This window comes from Lolium perenne, chromosome 4 (genome assembly GCF_019359855.2).
Source record: "Lolium perenne isolate Kyuss_39 chromosome 4, Kyuss_2.0, whole genome shotgun sequence".
In the NCBI taxonomy this organism is placed as follows: Eukaryota; Viridiplantae; Streptophyta; class Magnoliopsida; order Poales; family Poaceae; genus Lolium; species Lolium perenne.
In genome coordinates, this window is record NC_067247.2 from 173,173,583 (window position 1) to 173,180,699 (window position 7,117).

A 7,117-nucleotide genomic window follows, 5' to 3' on the forward strand; every position below is an offset into this window, starting at 1 on the left:
GTATGATGCAACATGATCAAGGAGAGTGAAAGCTCTAAGCTTGGGGATGCCCCGGTGGTTCACCCGTGCATATTATAAGAAGACTCAAGCGTCTAAGCTTGGGGATGCCCAAGGCATCCCCTTCTTCATCGACAACATTATCAGGTTCCTCCCCTGAAACTATATTTTTATTCCATCACATCTTATGTGCTTTGCTTGGAGTGTCGGTTTGTTTTTGTTTTTGTTTTGTTTGAATAAAATGGATCCTAGCATTCACTTTGTGGGAGAGAGACACGCTCCGCTGTAGCATATGGACAAGTATGTCCTTAGTCTCTACTCATAGTATTCATGGCGAAGTTTCTTCTTCGTTAAATTGTTATATGGTTGGAATTGGAAAATGATACATGTAGTGCTATAATGTCTTGGATAATGTGATACTTGGCAATTGTTGTGCTCATGTTTAAGCTCTTGCATCATATACTTTGCACCCATTAATGAAGAAATACATAGAGCATGCTAAAATTTGGTTTGCATATTTGGTTTCTCTAAGGTCTAGATAATTTCTAGTATTGAGTTTGAACAACAAGGAAGACGGTGTAGAGTCTTATAATGTTTACAATATGTCTTTTATGTGAGTTTTGCTGCACCGGTTCATCCTTGTGTTTGTTTCAAATAAGCCTTGCTAGCCTAAACCTTGTATCGAGAGGGATTACTTCTCATGCATCCAAAATACTTGAGCCAACCACTATGCCATTTGTGTCCACCATACCTACCTACTACATGGTATTTCTCCGCCATTCCAAAGTAAATTGCTTGAGTGCTACCTTTAAAATTCCATCATTCACCTTTGCAATATATAGCTCATGGGACAAATAGCTTAAAAACTATTGTGGTATTGAATATGTACTTATGCACTTTATCTCTTATTAAGTTGCTTGTTGTGCGATAACCATGTTCACTGGGGACGCCATCAACTATTCTTTGTTGAATTTCATGTGAGTTGCTATGCATGTTCGTCTTGTCTGAAGTAAGGGAGATCTACCACCTTATGGTTAAGCATGCATATTGATAGAGAAGAACATTGGGCCGCTAACTAAAGCCATGATCCATGGTGGAAGTTTCAGTTTTGGACATATATCCTCAATCTCATATGAGAAAATTATTAATTGTTGTTACATGCTTATGCATAAAAGAGGAGTCCATTATCTGTTGTCTATGTTGTCCTGGTATGGATGTCTAAGTTGAGAATAATCAATAGCGAGAAATCCAATGCGAGCTTTCTCCTTAGACCTTTGTACAGGCGGCATAGAGGTACCCCATTGTGACACTTGGTTAAAACATGTGCATTGCGATGATCCGGTAGTCCAAGCTAATTAGGACAAGGTGCGGGCACTATTAGTATACTATGCATGAGGCTTGCAACTTGTAAGATATAATTTACATGATACATATGCTTTATTACTACCGTTGACAAAATTGTTTCATGTTTTCAAAATCAAAGCTCTAGCACAAATATAGCAATCGATGCTTTTCCTCTATGGAGGACCATTCTTTTACTTTCATTGTTGAGTCAGTTCACCTATTTCTCTCCACCTCAAGAAGCAAACACTTGTGTGAACTGTGCATTGATTCCTACATACTTGCATATTGCACTTATTATATTACTCTATGTTGACAATATCCATGAGATATACATGTTACAAGTTGAAAAGCAACCGCTGAAACTTAATCTTCCTTTGTGTTGCTTCAATGCTTTTACTTTGAATTATTGCTTTATGAGTTAACTCTTATGCAAGACTTATTGATGCTTGTCTTGAAGTACTATTCATGAAAAGTCTTTGCTATATGATTCACTTGTTTACTCATGTCATATACATTGTTTTGATCGCTGCATTCACTACATATGCTTTACAAATAGTATGATCAAGGTTATGATGGCATGTCACTCCAGAAATTATCTTTGTTATCGTTTTACCTGCTCGGGACGAGCAGAACTAAGCTTGGGGATGCTGATACGTCTCCGACGTATCGATAATTTCTTATGTTCCATGCCACATTATTGATGATATCTACATGTTTTATGCACACTTTATGTCATATTCGTGCATTTTCTGGAACTAACCTATTAACAAGATGCCGAAGTGCCGATTCTTTGTTTTACTGCTGTTTTTGGTTTCAGAAATCCTAGTAACGAAATATTCTCGGAATTGGACGAAATCAACGCCCAGGGTCCTATTTTGCCACGAAGCTTCCAGAAGACCGAAGAGGAGACGAAGTGGGGCCACGAGGTGGCCACACCCTAGGGCGGCGCGGCCTGCCCCTTGGCCGCGCGGCCCTGTGGTGTGGGGCCCTCGTGTGGCCTCCTGACCTGCCCTTCCGCCTACTTAAAGCCTCCGTCGCGAAACCCCCAGTACCGAGAGCCACGATACGGAAAACCTTCCAGAGACGCTGCCGCCGCCAATCCCATCTCGGGGGATTCAGGAGATCGCCTCCGGCACCCTGCCGGAGAGGGGAATCATCTCCCGGAGGACTCTACGCCGCCATGGTCGCCTCCGGAGTGATGTGTGAGTAGTCTACCCCTGGACTATGGGTCCATAGCAGTAGCTAGATGGTTGTCTTCTCCCCATTGTGCTTAATTGTCGGATCTTGTGAGCTGCCTAACATGATCAAGATCATCTATCTGTAATTCTATATGTTGTGTTTGTTGGGATCCGATGAATAGAGAATACTTGTTATGTTGATTATCAAAGTTATGTCTATGTGTTGTTTATGATCTTGCATGCTCTCCGTTACTAGTAGATGCTCTGGCCAAGTAGATGCTTGTAACTCCAAGAGGGAGTATTTATGCTCGATAGTGGGTTCATGTCTCCGTGAATCTGGGGAAGTGACAGAAATCTCTAAGATTATGGATGTGCTGTTGCCACTAGGGATAAAACATTAGTGCTATGTTCGAGGATATAGTCACTGATTACATTACGCGCAATACTTAATGCAATTGTCTGTTGTTAGCAACTTAATACTGGAGGGGGTTCGGATGATAACCTGAAGGTGGACTTTTTAGGCATAGATGCATGCTGGATAGCGGTCTATGTACGTTGTCGTAATGCCCAATTAAATCTCACAATACTCATCATAATATGTATGTGCATCGTCATGCCCTCTTTATTTGTCAATTGCCCAACTGTAATTTGTTCACCCAACATGCTGTTTATCTTATGGGAGAGACACCTCTAGTGAACTGTGGACCCCGGTCCAATTCTCTATACTGAAATACAATCTACTACAATACTGTTCTACTGTTTTCTGCAAACAATCATCATCCACACTATACATCTAATCCTTTGTTACAGCAAGCCGGTGAGATTGACAACCTCACTGTTTCGTTGGGGCAAAGTACTTTGGTTGTGTTGTGCAGGTTCCACGTTGGCGCCGGAATCCCTGGTGTTGCGCCGCACTACATCCCGCCGCCATCAACCTTCAACGTGCTTCTTGGCTCCTACTGGTTCGATAAACCTTGGTTTCATACTGAGGGAAAACTTGCCGCTGTACGCATCACACCTTCCTCTTGGGGTTCCCAACGGACGCGTGCTGTACGCGTATCAGCCTCATACCGGTTTCACGTGCAAAATATTGCCGGCTTCTTCGAAGGGTGCGAGTTTCACCATGTGCCACGAGCGGAAAATGAAGCCGCGGATGCTTTATCCAAACTGGGCTCATCTAGGCAGGAAATTCCTCTCGGAATAGCCTTGGCACACTTGAGAGTACCATCGATCAAACCGAGTCCGGAATCGGAGTCAATTTTCGTACCGGAATCACATGTAGTACCAATGGATATTGATGAAGGAAACCCGGGGACTGTTCCGGCAAACTCGGGGATTGCTCTGGTAAACTCGGGGACTGCTGCGTCCATACCGGAGGAAGCAATGCTAGTGGATAGCATGGAGATAGATGTACCGGTATTTCTGGTTCGAGAAGCACCATCTTAGGTTAAACCTATTAAGGAATTCCTGATCAACGGCATCTTGCCGGTTGACGAAAATGAATCAAGAAGGATCCAAAGGAGGTCCAAAGCATATACCATCATCAATGGCGAGGTGTACAAGAGAAGTGTTACCGGTGTCCTTCAAAGATGTGTGGAACCGGAAGAGGGAAAAGAAATGCTTATGGAGATTCACCAAGGGGAATGTGGGCACCACTCTTCATCAAGGGCGCTGGTAGCAAAAGTATTCCGGCATGGGTTCTACTGGCCCACTGCTTTGGAAAATGCTGAGGATTTGGTAAGAAAATGCAACGGGTGCCAGAGGTACGCCAAGCAAAATCATACCCCAGCATCCGGTTTGAAAACTATACCATTAACTTGGCCGTTTGCTGTTTGGTGCCTTGACATGGTTGGCCCATTCAAAACTGCAAGGGGAAGCATGACCCACATTTTGGTAATGGTGGATAAGTTCACCAAGTGGCTGGAGGTAAAACCTATCGCAAAATGTGATGGGCACACGGCGGTGAAATTCCTAAAGGATGTTATCTTGCGGTATGGATACCCACATAGCATCATCATAGACAATGGCTCAAACTTTGCCCAAGGTGAATTCAAACGATTCTGTGAGGATAACAACATCCGGTTGGATTTGTGCTCAGTGGCACACCCACAAGGCAATGGGCAAGTGGAAAGAACAAATGCGCTGGTGCTTTCCGGCATAAAGCCAAGGCTCATTGAACCACTCGAAAAGACACCGGGCTGTTGGGTTGATGAGTTGCCATCAGTGTTGTGGAGCATAAGAACGACTCCAAACCGATCTACCGGATACACTCCATTTTTCATGGTTTATGGGGCAGAGGCCGTGATACCAACTGATATCATCCATGATTCACCAAGGGTACAGCTCTATACCGAAGAAGAGGTAAAAGTGGCCCGAGCGGATGATGTGGACTTGCTAGAAGAAGCAAGAGAGCTGGCTTTGGCGAGAACAGCCATTTACCAACAAAACCTCAGACGCTATCATAGCCGGAAGGTTAACCCGAGGGTGTTCCGGGAAGGAGATCTAGTGTTACGCCTAGTGCAGCGCACTGAGGGACGCCACAAACTCTCACCTCCATGGGAAGGACCATTCATTGTGAGCAAGGCTCTGCACAATGATGCCTATTACTTGATCGATGCACATGAATCAAAGAAGGGAAAGGCGGACAGTTCAGGAGAAGAGTCCAAGCGTCCATGGAACATAGCCTTGCTGCGTCCTTTCTATTCCTGAAGATGTGCTGTAAGGAGTTCTTTTTGTACCTTATAAGCTATGAATAAAAGATGTCGGAACCTCGAACAAATCTCGGGGACTACCCTACTGAAATTAGATGCAATATGTTTATTTTTTCAGTTTACCGGTTGCTTGTTGAACATTTTTTCTTTACGGTTTACTAACGTGCTAAACCTACCGGAGTCTTCGACTCTGCTGCTGTCCGCAACCCGGCTTCATGGCAAGCAAGATAAACCGGTAGGAATTATGCACGTGAACCACGAAAAGAGGGAGTGGGAACGAACAATCCGGAAAAGTTTAACTAACCCCGGTTATACCGGTTTTTGTGAAAATTTCGAGTTATTTCTAAGTTCAAGAAAGTGTTCGCTTGGCAAAAGAACTTTGTAACTCATACGCCAAAACACCCAAAGAGGTAGGCAGAGGCAAAGCAAAACAACCAAGTGTGCATCAGATTGGATGCGGAAACAATTCCGGAATCTTCGCAGTGCAAGATAAAAGCAAACAATAAGTAAAATGCAAAGATAGCATACAAACTTAACTTAATAAGCTACCGGTTAAAAAGACACCGGCATAGAAGTTGTAGCACAACCAAAAGAAATGCTAAGTTTTATCTTACAACTTAAACCCAGCATTCCGGGGTAGAATTTAATGGGCTGAAGTTTTTGAGACATTCAGGGGCAACACATGCATAACAGGAGAAATTTAAGCAACAGGGTGCTGCGGGCCGGCCTCAGGAGCTTCCGGGGGAACGTCGCCTCCTTCCGGGAGAATGTCGCCTCCGCCAGTTTCTTCATCCTCCTCGTCCTCGACTTCTTCTTTGTCGTCGGAGAGTGCATCCTTGACGTCGGGAGGAGGAGGGATGAAGGTGTGCACGTGGGCGAACTCCGCTATCCGGTAGGCGCGGTCCTGGCTCTTGGCGGTGCGGACCGGATCCGTGTCGGTGGGAGCATCGGCGCGGAGGCTATGGAAAGCGTCCAGATCCAAGTCATCATACCAGGAGCAGGCGATGCGTAGCGCCGCATCCGCTCCGGCACGAGCCGCTGAACACCGAAACTCGGGGACTGGCTATGCCGGTTTTTAACCTTTACAACAAAGTTTCGCGCTAAGTGCTGCGCTCTCAACACGAAACTCGGGGACTGTGAGATTATATATAATCTTGAGAGTCTGGAAAGAAAACCGGCAAGGATGTAAAAGAGGTTGAAGTTGTGCAGCTTACCGACACGTTGGTGCTGGCATCGTGCCACGCATTGTCGAACTCCTTGGCCGCACGCCGCAGCCGGCCAAAGTGTTGACAGGTGCTCCGAGGGCCAGAGGGATCGACCACCGACAGCTTGTCCTTGCCGAGGCCGCGCGTCGCCAGCGTCAGATCCGCCTGATTCCATTTCTCAGCGTAATCAAGGAGATGCCCCAGGTCGGCTCCTCCGCGGGTGAGCTCCGTAATGCGGCCCAGCTGAGCTGAAGCCGTTTCTTCGGCCACGATAGCGGCGCGACCGGAGTGCAGTGTAAGGGACTGCGAGCCGGAGGAGAAGGAGCTGGCGGCGGTAGCTTCTTGCTTGGAGAGCTTGATGTCCCCCGGAGCCGTAGGCTTGGCCGCTGCGGGCGCTTGGCTTGGCAGCGGCGTTGGCTTCGCGGTGGCTAGCTCGCCGGTAGAGGAAGCCGGTGGAGGTGCTGGCGCGGTTTTGGTTGGCGCAGGAGCCTCAGGAGCGTCCTTTGCCGGAGCAGAACTTGCCGGCTCGGAAGAGTCCGGCGCGGTCTTGGAGGGGGAGGAATCAGCAGGAGCTTTCTTCTTCTTCTTCGGGACGGAAGGAACCTGAGGTTCCGTCCTCCCGGCGTCTTCAGTGCCGGCGCCAATGTTGCTGGCGCCGGTGTCTTGGGTCTCTGGAGGGGAG